This window comes from Prionailurus viverrinus, chromosome A2 (assembly GCF_022837055.1).
Source record: "Prionailurus viverrinus isolate Anna chromosome A2, UM_Priviv_1.0, whole genome shotgun sequence".
Lineage (NCBI taxonomy): Eukaryota > Metazoa > Chordata > Mammalia > Carnivora > Felidae > Prionailurus > Prionailurus viverrinus.
Window position 1 is genome coordinate 22,994,454 of NC_062562.1, and position 15,046 is coordinate 23,009,499.

Genomic DNA, 15,046 nt, shown 5'->3' on the forward strand with positions numbered 1-15,046 from the left:
TGCCCCGCCCACCTTCACTCCTCAGAAGACAGGATTATTCAGAACAGAGAGAAGTTAATTTTTTTTTTGATTTTCAACATATTTTTATATTAAATATAATTTATTGTCAAATTGGTTTCCATACAACACCCAGCGCTCATCCCAACAGGTGCCTCCTCCATGCCATCACCCACTTTTCCCTCTCCCCTACCCCCCATCAATCCTGTTTGTTCTCAGTATTAAAGTCTCTTGTGGTCTTATGGGAGTCTCTGTAACTCCCTCCCCCCTTCCCCTCCACCATGGTCTTCTGTTGAGTTTCTCAGGATCCACATAAGTGAAAACATATGGTAACTGTCTTTCTCTGCCTGACTTACTTCACTTTAGCCTAATACCCTCCAGTTCCATCCGCATTGCTACAAATGGCCACATTTCATCCTTTCTCGTTGCCAAGTAGTATTCCATTGTATATATAAACCACATCTTCTTGATGCACAGGGGCACTTGCACCCCAATGTTTATAGCAGCACTTTCAACAATAGCCAAATTATGGAAAAAGCCTAAACGTCCATCAACTGACAAATGGATAGAGAAGTTAATTTCCTAAAACACTTCTTTCATTCGCTCGGGCTATCCCTGAGAAATCCAGGGTTAATGTTTAACTCCGGGCTTGCAGTGGAGACCAGCCCCCAGGCTCAGCAGAGCATAGAGGAAGGAGGCCAGCCAGGGCACTTCCCCTGCCCACGGCTCACCGTCAAAGGACCCCACTGCCCTCCAGTTGGTGGCCACCCCTCCAGTGGCAGTTGAAAAGGGAACAGAATGGAAACCTGGGGAAAAGACACAACTGCAATCAACTTCACACAAACCTGTTCCAGGTCCAGAGTTTCACTGTCCCATAGGAGCCACCTGACAAGGCAAATCAAGACTTCCTGCGTGGGATACACTCTGGACTTAGCACAAACGCAAACTGTCTCAACAATGTTCATAATGACTTTGCGTGAAAATGACCAATAGTTTTGATATATTGGGTTAAATATATTATCAGAATTAATTCCATTTCCTTCCTTCTGTTTTTATCAGGCTATTAGTCAATCTTAAATGACACAGGTGGTTGGCATTACATTCTGTTTGACAGCAATGCCCTGGACAGAGGCCCTGGATACAACTGTTCCTGCTGCTTCTTCCTCTCCCTCCCACCATGATGGCTCAGTCACCAGCTGGACCTTCCTCCCCTTTAAGCCTGCCCCTCCCTTGCTTCAGCGCTCCCCAGGGCTCCCCATTACAGGTCACATCAACCCTCAGCCACTCTCCCCAGCCCTCCAGGCAGCCCTGGTGCATTCACTGGCCCTGTGCTGACCTTAGCTAGTGACCCTGGAAGCCATCTCCACCCTCCTTCGTCTCTTCTGCCCTCCTGGCATGCTGTCTGAGCAGGGTAAAGAACAACCCCCTCCTGCCCCCACTCCTCACGGTCTTTTACCTTCAGAAGTTTGCACATAATTACTCCTTCCCCTCCTCTTTAATGAGCTCCTGGCTCCCGGGGTGCAGGAACATGGGCCCAGACTTGCCCTTCTTCTGGGGCTGGTTGCTGCCTGGCCACACCCACCTCACCCTATTGCTAATGCCCAGCAGGTGGGGGCCCCTGGAGCTCAGCCTCTCTCGCCTGAGCTGCACACCTGTCAGGCACTGACACCCAGGTGGGATGACCCTGCTCCCACAGCTTCTCCTCAGGAGCTCCTTTACTGGCGACCATCTCCCCACCTGCCATTCCTTCAAGTGTTCAGGCTCTTACTCTGCCAGGAGCCCTCTCCCCAGGCTTTCAGCTCAGCAACACCCACACTTCCACTCTCAGCAACTCCTAAAGCACCCACCCCTGGAGCAGAAAGAAACCCCCACTGTCTGCCCTCAGATATTCACCAAGCACCCTCACCTATAGCATTTAATCCTTGCTGCTATCCCATGTGACAACAATCATGCCCATTTAATAGACGAGTAAATTGAGGCTTGGAGTGACAATTTGCTCAGGATCAGGCTGAGCCACACTCTGAAGGAAATTGCTCAGGATCAGGCTGAGCCACACTATGAAGACAAGTCAGTCTGTAAACTTCAGCACTCACTAGTGTTGTCAGGAGAGCACAGGTGGACCAAGGTTTGAACCCCAACAGTATCACTTTTCAGGGCTGCAGTTTTATGCAAGCTTCTTAGTCCCTCTCTGCCTCTGTTTCCTCGAGCAGGGATTGCATTTAAAACAATACCTAGATGGGGCACCTGGGTGGCTCAGTCAGTTAAGCATCTGACTCTTTGTTTAGGCTCAGGTCATGATCTCATGGTTTGTGAGTTCGAGCCCCACATAGGGCTCTGTGCTGACAGCGAGGAGCCTGCTTGGGATTCTCTGTCTCCCTCTCTATCTGCCCCTCCCCGACTCATGCTGTCTCTGTCTCTCTCAAAAGCAAAATAAATGAAGTTTAAAAATAAATAAATAAAACAGAACAATGCCTAGAAAAGGGTCAGCGGCAGTGCAAGCAAGGTCAAAGTGACATCCTTGCCGAAAGAGGAGGTGAGCCAAGGAACACAGACTACCCGTAGAAGTGGAAGGAGAAGGAAGGGATTCTCCCCAAGAGCCCCAGAAGGGATGCAACCCTACCACCTTCGACTTGAGCCCATGAGACCCACTGACAGAATTCTGTTCTGCAGAACTGTAAGAGAATACAGTTCGAGTTGTTTTAAAACAGTGCCTACAAGTGCCATGTAGTAAAGGGCTCAATAAGCTTCAGCTGTTGGTCCTAGCGAGCCTCCAGTCTTGTTCTGCACTCGGCTGGGAGCTCCGGGAGTATGTGAGATGTGCCCTGGGCCACTCTTGGCCTCCCTGCCCTAGTCTACAGTGAGGGTCTTGAGGGTACCATGATGATGAGGGTGAGACGGAGGGGGCCAGGGGAACACAGATGTTGTGGACTGAATGTTTGTTCCCTCCATCCTTATGTTGAAACCTTAACCCCCAACGTGATTGGATTAGATGGGAGCATGCAGCTGGGGCCCTCTTGATGGGATTAGTGGGTCTCCAGTTCCCTTCCCTCTCCCCCTCCACCCTGTCAGGTGAGGACACAGTGAGAAGGTGGCCCTCTGCAAGTCAGGAAGAGAGCCCTCACCAGAACCTGACCGTCCGACACCCTGATCTCACACTTCCAGCCTCCAGAATGATGAGAAAATAAACTTCTGTGGTTCAAGCCACCAGTCTCTGGTATTTCACTGTGGCAGCCTGAGCAGGCTGAGACAGGAGGTCAGTCTTGTCTAGAAAAGCCCAGAAAACAAGGAATGAATGGCACAGCCCAACCTTACAGGAATCTCCAGACCTCAGTGCTCCTTGGCACAGAGGCCCTAATAGCTAGCACAGGAAGACAGTCTCCACACCTCACGGACCTTGTAACCAACATAATAATCGAGTTGGAGCAGGCTGTGTGTGAAAAACAAGCCCAGGGGCCCTCATCTAGACACCAACCCGGTGGGACTTCACATCCTGGGGTCCAGACCACACTTTAAAAATCCACCACCACCACACTATTCCTTTTCCTGATTCCAAAAGGAGGAGGGCACACTGAAGAAATGTTTTTAAGAATAAAAAAGAAAATGCATGTCAATCCTACCATCCAGAGAAAACATGCTGTTAATATTTTGTGCATTTCCCTCAGTTTTTTAAAAATATTTTGTAATGTTTTTATTTATTTTTGAGAGAGAGAAAGTGTGAGCGAGGGAGGGGCAGAGAGAGAAGGAGACACAGAATCTGAAGTGGGATCCAGGCTCTGAGCTGTCAGCACAGAGCCCGACGCAGGTCTTGAACCCAGGAACCGTGAGATCATGACCTGTCCTGAAGGTGGACTCTTAACTGACGGAGCCACTTAGGCGCCCCTCCCCCATCTTTTTAGAAATAGAAAGACTTCTAAGATTCTTCCATAGCTGAGCTCAGGCTAGATACTCCTCCATTGCCTGCCTTTCCCCTTCAAGATTCTATCACAACAATTTTTCCCTGTCACTAACGTTTCTTTGTAAACCACATTTTAAGAGTAAAATAACATTTCATCATCTGGTTGTCCCATAATTTAACCATTTCCCTTATTGTTAAACATTAAGGTGGTTTCTAATAGCACACTGCCATAAATAATGCCACGAGGAATGTGATGCTACATAAATTTTTATTCACCTACCTACCCCTGATCATCTCCATATGATGGATTGCTGGATTCAGGATTACTGTGATTGCCTACATGCTGTTTTATGACTCATGACCCTCACAGAGCGGCACAGGTATGACAGCATCTGTCTCACGACATCCTCACCAGCATTGAGTATTATTTCTTTTCAGTATTTTGATAATGTATTATAATATTTGTTTGCATATTTCTTTAAATGTTTATGAGAAAGAATTGGCACAGATTTTGATAATTTGGCTCTGGAAAAAAAAAAACAGGTCAGAGAAATATTCCACTGAATTTGACACCAGCTGAAATTAGACATTTGTTTTCAAGAAATGCAGTATTATTATATTTAAGTCAGCTGAACTTTGTGATTCTAACTTGTGGGCAGCAAAATAAATAATGCAGAGGTTTGAACAGCCTAGCTTTGGGAACAAACACATAAGCAAAAGAGGAGGCAAGTATCAATATTTATTGAGTGGTTCCCAGTAACCTGTTCTTAACATGCAAAGCCATATTAAACCTTAAATTCTGTAAGATAAAGTTATTTCTAGCTCTATGGAGAGGGAGAGACTGAGATCCAGAGAGCATCTGTAAGGGACCCAGATGACTCGAGCAGGAGCTGTGCACTGGGATTCCAGCACAAGTCTGTCTGCCCCAGAGAGCACGTTCTTTCTACTCCCTAACTCAGGCTGCAGTGCAACCAGTGGGTGGAAATAAAGGTGGCCTAGTCTGAAGGTGGGCTCTCGTATAGGATGAAATACCCCATGCCATCTGCTATGTTCCTAGATTCTTCAGCAAACTGTGTCCCATAGACTAGAAGGGAAAACCTCATCCATCAGTCACCTAATTTATCATCTACTGAAAACAGCAATGAATCACAAACAACCTTATACATTTGCACGTGTCGCATTCCTCAAAATGTATATGAAAGTTAAATGTTAAAAAAAAAAGGTTCCACAAAGAAGGAATATGTCTTACCAAGGAATTATATTCACACAGAGCTAAAAACAAAACAAAACCCCGTAGTTTTGGGTTGTTAGTGGCTTATGAAATCTCTGGTTGCTCTAGGACACGGGCGTGATTATTTATAAGACACCAACACATACGAAACACTAGCTCACAGGAAATAAAAATTCATTTCTCTGAAATAATTAGGTACTGCACGTCTGAGTTCGCTCGAGCGTTTCGCAGTTGCACTCAGAGATGGAAAGCTGTGATTCTAGCATCAGGAAGAGGGGCTTGTTGGTAGTTTCCTACGAGGGGCCAGTGCAGACCCCAGTGAAGACCGGAACGGAGTCTGCTGGCACTAATTTAATGCTTTTTACCCACTCTTTTGAAAAGAATTGGTTATCCATCTTTCTCCCCTTGATAAAGTGAGCTTTCTCAAGCTATGTCCCTTTTAAGAGTACCAGTCAGGGAGCTTAGATATATTCCTGGCTGCAAACTGTTAGCTGGGGCAGGGAGACTTTGAAAGCATGTACCTTGTGTTTCAGGCTGGGTCTTGCCTTTTCCTTGTGAACCAGGCCTGTTTGTCTATCTGACTTTTCTCCTTCCTTCCTTCTCTCCTCCCTTCAACTTCTCTACTATAAATTACAAAGAGAAATTCAGCATTTTGGTAGAAAGGTCCAAATCTTCAACACAATATACAAATTCTTCATGAGCCTCCAACTGACCTTCCCAGCTCAGCTGGCCACCATCGATCACCTCATTTGTGGCCATGTAGTCATATGGGCCATCTTTGAGGTTCTCAGAGATGCTATTGTACCACAGGGCTTTTGCATGTGCATTTTCTTGTTCCTGGAATGCTCTCCCTGACTCCACTCCTCTCATCCCTGCCTTTGCCAAGGTACCTCCTACTTACCAAGCCTCAGTTGAGCCTTAAGCTCAATTTCCATTTCTTTGAAGGAAACCTTCTCTTGTTCCCCAGATTGGGTTGAGCTCGATGTTATAAACTCTCAGAGCGGCATGAGTGTGCTGTGTGTCAGTCACCAACTGCACTTCCACATTTGTGTGATGGTTTGATGGTCTGTTTTCCCAATTATCTGGTTAACCCCACAAGACAGAGTCTACACTGGCTCATCCCTGATTCCTCCGTATCTAGCTCTGAGCTTGGCTATGTAAATTTTGCAAGTACAAGGAATGGATAAATAATTGTAACTTTATATTCAGGAAAACCTCCATTCAAGATTGAGGGTCAAAATGAAGACATTTTCAATAAAACAAAAACTGAGGCAATTCTCAGCAACTCACTTAAGGAATTTCTAAAGGCTGTACTTGAGTCAGTGAGGAAAATGAGTTCAGATCACAGAAGGTCTAAGTGACAAGATGTTAGCAAATATGTTAGAAAATACACACACACATTTACTGTGTAAAATAATAACTTTGACGTCTACTTTCGGGTACTAAACAACCAATATACTGGTCAAATAAGAGCATATACATTGGGAGAAAGGCAAGTGGAAATAAAATAATCCAAGAACCTCTTACTTTTTTGAGAAGAGGATGGATGTACTGATTAATATTAGGCTCTACTAAGTATAAATGTTTAGGTATCTAGGGTATCCACATTGAAAAATCAGATGGAAAATAGAGCTTCTAAAACAAAAAGGAGGAAAAATGGAACGAGGAAAAGGAAGCAAAAATCGTCCAAAAGAACAGAAAGGAAGATAAAAGAAACAAAAAGTAGGGCAAACACAAAGTTCAAAACATATCAACGATCAGAAGCAATATAATGAATGAAACTTTCCAGTTAAAAGATCAAGATTTAAAAAGATTAAAACAATTAAAGACGAGGGGTGCCTGGGTGGCTCAGTTGGTTAAACGTCCTACTCTCGATTTCTGCTCAGGTCATGATCTCACTGTTCACGGGTTCAAGCCCCGTGTTGGGTTTGTGTGGACAGTGCAGAGCCTGTTTGGGATTCTCTCTCCTTCTCTCTCTCCTCCTCCCTCACTCTTGCAAGCTGTCCCTTTCTCAAAATAAATCAATAAACTTAAAAAAAGTAAAGACAAAAAAATCCAACTCTGGATATTTAAAAGAAACTCTTATGACCTAAAGACAGAGTAGTTGCATAGAAGCACTGAAAGAGACAAATACCAACCGAAAAAAGACAACAGCAACCATATTGGTGCCCAACCAATAGACATGAGGTGCAAAGCATTGCTAGCTTTAAAGTTACTGTATAATAGTAGAAGCTTCCTTTCAGCCAGAAAGATATCAAGTGAAGAAATGGGTATGAGGCCACCAACTCATTTACATCTTCAAGTCATTAGGAAAACATACTCATAGAAAGGGAGCACCCTGTCAAAACCAAGGGAGAACTCACCCATCGGCTGAGCATGCATCACCTTGCTAGGGACGTGCGAAGGCCCTCTACCACCTGCCTCAAGCAGAGACACCTCCCCAAGCTCAGCATGGCTTTATCTCCCTCCACTGCTGGCCACATAGTCTGACTTCTGCTACCATCTGGCACAGTTCCTCGAGTGCCCCGCTCAATGCCACATAACTTGCTTACATGTCAGTGGTCCCTTGTTCTTCCAGACCCAGGTCAGAAACTCAACAGGACTTAAATGCTCTGTGTCATATAACTCCCCTCTTCCCCAAACCTTACTGCATAAGTCCGAGTTAAATTCTTTCTTCTTTCATTCACTCATCCGACACTTTTGCAGAGGTACCAGGTGCCGGGCACCGTCTGGGGTACACAGGAAAAACTCCTTGAGAGTCCCCAGTCTGACTCAGTAGCTAGCCTGGAAAATCCTGCTCCTGTCACCTCCTGGGGAGGGTGGTACGTGATACCAACTGCGAAACTGTGGGGCAGCGTTCCCTCGGAAACCACAACCCTCCCAGCTTCAAGCGCATGTTACCCCCGCCCCCCGCCCCGCGCCGATATCCTTTGCCACAGTTCACTAGAGGTCATTCCAAACATGTTGCCCATCCTTGCTTCACTTACCCATTTTTATATTTAAAAGTGACGTAAATTATTGCCAAAAATTAATGTTCATCACAGAAAAATTAGAACCTAAAGATTAATACATTTTAAATCCCGATTCTGCCACTTAGAGATAATGACTATGAATTATCTTTCGTGTACTCTATTCACACTGTTTTCACACACACACACACACACACACACACACACACACAAATATTTTTGCCCACTTATTTCCATTTTGAAGGAATATTTTGTCTGAGGGCAAAAAGGGGGTGAAGGGGCGCCTGGGTGGCGCAGTCGGTTAAGCGTCCGACTTCAGCCAGGTCACGATCTCGCGGTCCGTGAGTTCGAGCCCCGCGTCGGGCTCTGGGCTGATGGCTCGGAGCCTGGAGCCTGTTTCCGATTCTGTGTCTCCCTCTCTCTCTCTGCCCCTCCCCCGTTCATGCTCTGTCTCTCTCTGTCCCAAAAATAAATTAAAAACGTTGAAAAAAAAATTAAAAAAAAAAAAAAGGGGGTGAAGCCCCTTGCGGGTCAGCAAGCCAGGCACTTGGAGCCACTGCTCACAAATCACACATCCCCAGGATCGAGTACAAGTTTTCCAGTGACAATTTGCAAAACCAACAGCACACCAAACAGTAAGAGAAATACCTTTAAGTAGTCTCCCCCACAAAAAGAAAATCTAGTCCTTTGTATTAGTTTTCTATAAACCCATGACAGCGAGCCTTACCGCCCGCTAGGCACCACAAGATAAAGCACTGAAAATGCATTGCCCTTGTAGCACGTGTGTCTGTGCTCTCCGAACACCTCATCAAAATTCTCTCCTCTCTTTTTGAAAACTGTGGAAAGAACACTTAACGTGAGATTTGCCCTCTTAACAATTTTTTGAGTGCACGGTGCGGTATTGTTAACTACGGGCACAACGTTGTACAACAGAGCTCTAGAATGTATTCCTCCTGCACGACTGAAACTTTACACTGGTTGAACAGCCCCCCACCTCCCCCTCCCTCCATCCTCTGGCAACCACTCTTCAACTCTTTGTTCCTATGAATCTGACCATTCTGGATACCGCGTGTAAGTAAAATCGCACGGTATCCGTCCTTCTGTGACTGGCTTATTCCACTTAGTATAATACCCTCCATTTTCACCCTTATTTGTCACAAATGGCAAGATTTCCTTTTTTAAAGGCTGAATAATATTCCATTATAGGTATTTGCCACATTTTCCTTATCCATTCTTCTGTGGATGGACACTTAGGTTGTTTCCCTGTCTTGGCTCTTATGAATGAAAGCCGTAAACAGGGGAGTGCAGATATCTCTTGAGATCTCAATTGTGTTAGATACACACCCAGAAATAGGTTTGCTGGATCATACGGCAATTCTAGGAACCCTGCGAGTCAGGCTTGCGTGAGGCAGTCGAACAACGGGCTGACAGGTGGGCCGATCAGATCTTTTGGCTCCAAACCCAGCACCCAATCTGACAGCCAGGTTACTAGCAAGACAGATCTGGAGAGCTGGTTTCCAGCTGGCTTCTCAGTGTCACTTGAGGCACCTAGAAAAATACAGCTTCCCAGGACTCACCCCAAGCATAATGAATCTGATATCCAAGGGCGGACCCTAGAACCTGTTATGAATATCCTAGCTGATGCTGGAGCTCTGTCACATTTGAAAAGCATAGCAGAAAGCAAATTCACAACTCTTTGATCACCCTGATGGCTCAACTCTTTCTTAAGATAGCAGGAGACACCTCAACACCTTCCAACAAGTTTCTGTTGTGGTGTTGGATTCTGCGATTGCACTATTCTAACTGACACAGTCCGGAAGCCTTGGCACTCTTAGCACCTGCCACATTACAGCCCTCCATCCTGCCTTTTGCATCTATGTCTCTATGGCGTATGTACCCACAGGGGCGCATCGACCCATTTGGGCATTATACATACAAGAATAAAGGTCCACAGAACAAGGTGGCTGACCTGTGAGTTACAAACTCTAAATTCTAGGGAAACTGTTCTCTGTAGGGTAATTTGTCTGATTTAAATCAATTCCCTGTTGGCTGCAGGTGCCTGTGCTATAGTGAAAGACTGTGGAGGCCACTCTGTCTCCTGTAGGGCCATCCTGAGCCTCTGGTGGGTACAGGCATGGTTCTGGGCCAGTGCTTCTAGAAGAACTTTCCTCCATAGGGGGAGGGGAAGGGAAGTCCCACAGCTGCACTGTCATCTTGGGTATGTGGCTACTGAGCACTTCAAATGTGGCTAGTGCAACTGAGGAACTGGATAATTTTACTTGAATTAATTTAAACTTAAATAGCCATAGGCAGCTAACAGCTCCTGTATTATTGGGCAGTGAGTGCACATCATGCAAGGCAGGAAACACCAGCTTAGTTTTACAGATTGATATTCAGAGAAGGAAAATGACATGCCTGAGGTCACCGAGTGAGGCAGGGCAAGGATTCAAACCCAAATTCACTCCATGATACGTTAACTGCTTCACACACACACACACACACACACACACACACACACCAGATTCACTCCACGATACGTTAACTGCTTGCCACACACACGATGTGTGTAAAACATTGATAGGGGATCAAATAAAACTGAACATCCCATTTCTGAGATATCAATTCTGTTTTAGTTACAAAGCCAAAACAGAAAGGAAAGCCACGAAGCAGGACACGCACTATCAATTCTGCCTCACCATGTAGACAGCCCGGCCAAGGGACTTGGCTTCCTCCTCCGACAGTCCTGGCTCGAGAGGGGCCTTGTGGTCGAGCGTGTTTTATTGCATGCCCAAAACTCCAAGATAGCTCGGCCTCCGAGAACAAAAGTGATTGCGGGGTGAAGAGGGAAGGGGGCCAAGAGGCTGTCCCCGCATCTCCCAGGGTGGACATAACGTCTGGCCAGTCACATTCGGGCCACCGCACTGATGGGGACAGGGCCCCAGCGCCCTGGGAAGCGTCCCCGGCTGCCTCCTCGGCTCACCGCGTCCCGGGAAAACTCGGTTCTAGCAGTTACGGTCAGCCATTTAAATCGCATTACCCTGTAAGTGGATATACAAATTGTCAGCCCTAATGAAATTTAGGAGGAAGCGGTGGGAGAGGTGAAAACACTCAGAACTGGTTTCTTGGTTTTCGGGCCCCGGATTCAAGTGGTTTACCCTGCTCGCTGAGAACGTGCTTGAAGTGTGGTTTTTCTGCCAGCTCTTGCAGGCTCCCCGGGGAAGGCACGGTCGAGGCTTCTTCCCGCCGCTCACCCTGAGACTGGCCCGTGGCGCGGACCCCGGGGCAGACAGGGCGCTGCTCCGGCAAGACAGGGTCGTTTCTGCGCCCCACCAAAGGCCTGGCGCTCGGAGGCATCCGGGAAATGCGGGATGAAAGAGTCAAAGCAGACAGCCCCCATGCACGGGTGAGTCGCGAAAGTCTGAGAGGCCCTAGGACAGGAAATCCACGGGCGACGCCAGAAATCCCTCCGCAGAGACTGCGGGGGCGGGAGGGTGGGGAGGTGGCCCCCTCTCCCGGTCTTTGCTCGGAAAACTCCGACTCCTGAGACCCCGCGCTGATGGCGCGGCGGATTAACTATCGCGTCATCTGCCACTAAATAATTGATCAGGCTTCTCTCTCTCTCCAGGGCACACGGAAGGGCTTGCGGATTAAGTTAATAATCTAATGGCTTCCGTTTATTGAGTGGTCATCATTGCCTGTCACCGTGCCCTTTGCCCCGTAGCCCTCCTCCCCAAACCACCCCCCCCCCCCCCCCCAGTGGATATGGTTTGCCCCTTTACAGACAAGGAAATGAAAGCTCTAGAGGTCAAGAAACCTGCCTCCGACTGTGCAGGTGTTTCTGATTCCAAAGCTCAGGGTTTTCTTAGCCTCGCGGCACGCCATGCAGGGTGAGGCGCCCACCTGGTCGTGGTGGATGTGTGGGTGTGTGGCGGAGGAGGAAGTGCCAAAGAGATGCTTTCCCTACATCACAGTACGGCTGGGCCCAGCAGCCAAGGCCAGCTTTCATTTGCATTCCCTTTAGTCCCAAATTATCAAGCCTTGAAGTGCTGCTCTCCGTCTTGGTAAAGCATCCACTTCCTGGGACATGCTACTGCTCCGCAGGAACACGAACTCACTCACGTGACCCCAGCCAAAGCACTGTGCACCTGCCAGGGAGTGAGGCCCAGAGGCGGAAAGGAATGTGCCCAAAGTCACACAGCAAAGTGGTGGCTAGGGTGGGACTGGAGCCCAGACCATGAAAAGTCCTGTTGGGACCCTTCATAAAGCTGGGGTCCAGGATGCTCCCAGCCCTGGTTCACGTGCAGAGGGAAACTTTGCCTAACACACACTGGGGCAGTCTGAGAGCACAAGAATGAGAACTTCGAGGTGGCCTCAACTTGAAAACTAGCACAAGTGACTCTGGGTCAGGAATGACATGTTGGGTATCTAGCATTAGGAGCTTTCCATCTTTTTGTGCCCAGCAACCCCGAGACCCTACCGTCTAGTGGATGAAGACAAGGGCTGTATAGTCAGAGGGACCTGGCTCTGCTTCCTACCGGCTCTGTAGTTTAGGAAACATACTTAATCTTCTGAGGCTTCTCTTGCTTCTGTAAAATAGAGACAGTAACTCTTCTTCTTGTCAGATGCTGTGAGATCAGACAAAATAATATAAGTAAAAATACCTTTAAAAAACCATATGTGTGCTTAATAAATGGGAGCAGTTGCTAGTAAATCTGTGCCATGAATTACACAAATCTTATTTCCACTTTGTGGACAAGAAGACCGAGGCGCGGAGGAACCTTAGTGGCTTTTTCAAGGGGGTACAGTTTGCTACCCCCAGGAAGCAAAGTGGGGTACGGGAAGGGTGTGCCTAGGATTCAGGAGTCCGGGCTGGTCTTCCCAGCCTCAGAATCTTGCTCCGTAAAGACGAGGTAAGTCCCCACCCTGATCATGTCATGGGTCTCTCCTCAGACATGGGAACGCATTCTGCAGAGTTTCCCATGGATGGGGGAGGACTCGGCATGTCTGAGCTGAGGCTGAGCCCATCCTCTGTCTCCCCACCCTCCGCTTCCCCAGCCCGAACCTGATCAAGAACCTTCAGGAGCCCCCTCCCAGTGCCTTGAAGGGAGCGCCCTGCAATTTGCTGAATCAGGGAGCTCATGAGTCATGGAAAGCCAGCGATGGAATGCAGGTGGTTTCTCCCCATGCCAGTGAGCACCACGTCTGCCGTCATCATCCCTACCACTGCTTGAGTGCCTTCTTGGGGCCAGGCTCTTTACTTACATGGTTGGCTATTTTGGCCAACACTGTGTAACATCACCATACCTTCATGTTACACATATGAATCCTGACTGAAGCTCAGGGAGGTAAGTAGTGGCTAAAGGGCACGCAGTTAATAAAAGCAAACCTTGAGGCCAGGCTTTCTTAACTCTACCTTCTTTGTCCTCTCCTCTGCACCATGCTGCTGCTGGGTTTCTAGGGCTGAGAGAAGGGTACCTGTCCCACTGCAGGTGCTGTCACAGGAGAGAGGGGAGGTAGACCCACACTCAGACACTCTGGAATCTTGACCCGTGGAAGAGATTGTTTGCAAAGCTGCTGTAGCAACTTCTCCCACCCTGTATGGATCCCCTTTGCAGGGTGACCTTGCCACTGCTCTCATCCAGGGCGGGAGTCTGTTTCTCTACCTCGTTGAATCTGGGCTGTCCTTGGGATGCTCTGACAGATAGAATGAAGCAGAAGTGATGCAGTGTAACTTCTGAATTCAGGCCTCAAGGAGACTAGAAGCTTCTAAGTTTCACCTTCATGGAATGTGGTACCACAATGTGAGGAAGCCCAGGCTGGCCTCCCTGAAGCTAAGAGACCACATCGAGAGAAAAGCCCAGGCAGTAGCCAGTATCAACCGCTGACTTGTGAGTGAGGCCATGTAGGATCATTCAGCCCCTAGCCGACCTGCCAGGCCCCACATAAGAGCAGCAGAACCCCAGCTCACCCAGTCCAAACTGTTGACCCACAAGATCATAAGCAAATACAATCGGTATTGTTTTAAGCCACTAAGTTTTGGTATGATCGCTGTGTGTCATTCAACAATAAACTGATAAAGGGAGTGACTTAATTTCTCCCGGCCTCAGTTTTCTCATCTGTAAAATGGGGATAACGGTCATATCCACATTTGACGAGCTTGTCATGAAGAGTGAACGAACTGAAGCCTGTGAATCAAATCATGCACTGAGTCAAGTCTGCACGGAGTTGGCAGCATCACTGTCGAGGGGTCACGACTGGTGCGTGCAGCTCTCGTTCTGGCATCTGAGGCAAGCGACTTGAGGAGAGCCCTTCGGTGGGCGGGGGGGAGTGGGTATGCAGAGGGCAGCCCTGGGACAAGAGAGCAAGGTCACACAAGTGGAACAAAAGTGGGCAAGCATGTGGCTAGAATCTTCTCAGGTGCAGGGACTTAAGGCCATACCAAGTTGGGCCAGAAGCCAAGGATTGCAGGTTTTGAGCCAAGGCAATGTGACGCCAAAATATCCCCACAATCACGAAATCCTTCAGGGTCCAAGATCTAAGGGGCTGAGGAGGCAGATGTCTCCACAGGGTCATTAAACGTCAGTCGGAACACGCCCCACCCATGCCGGAGACCTTCCCATGGTTTCCCATCCTCCTAAAGAAGATGTGAGCTGCAGAGCACCCCACCCCCACCCCCACCCCCACCACTCCCCTTCCTCTTCACAAGCTGCCGTACCTCTCCATGCATACATAGTTCTTGGATGGACCACATCTTCTCCTACCTCCCGGCCTTTGCACAAGCAGTGCCCTATTTCTTGAATGCTGTTAACCCACCTTTCTCCCACTCAACCTAGATAGCGTCTACTTGTCTTTAAAAAGCCCAGCTAATGGCAAAGATGTGGAGAAACGGGAACCCTCTTGCACTGTTGGTGGGAATGCAAACTGGTGCAGCTGCTCTGGAAAACAGTGTGGAGG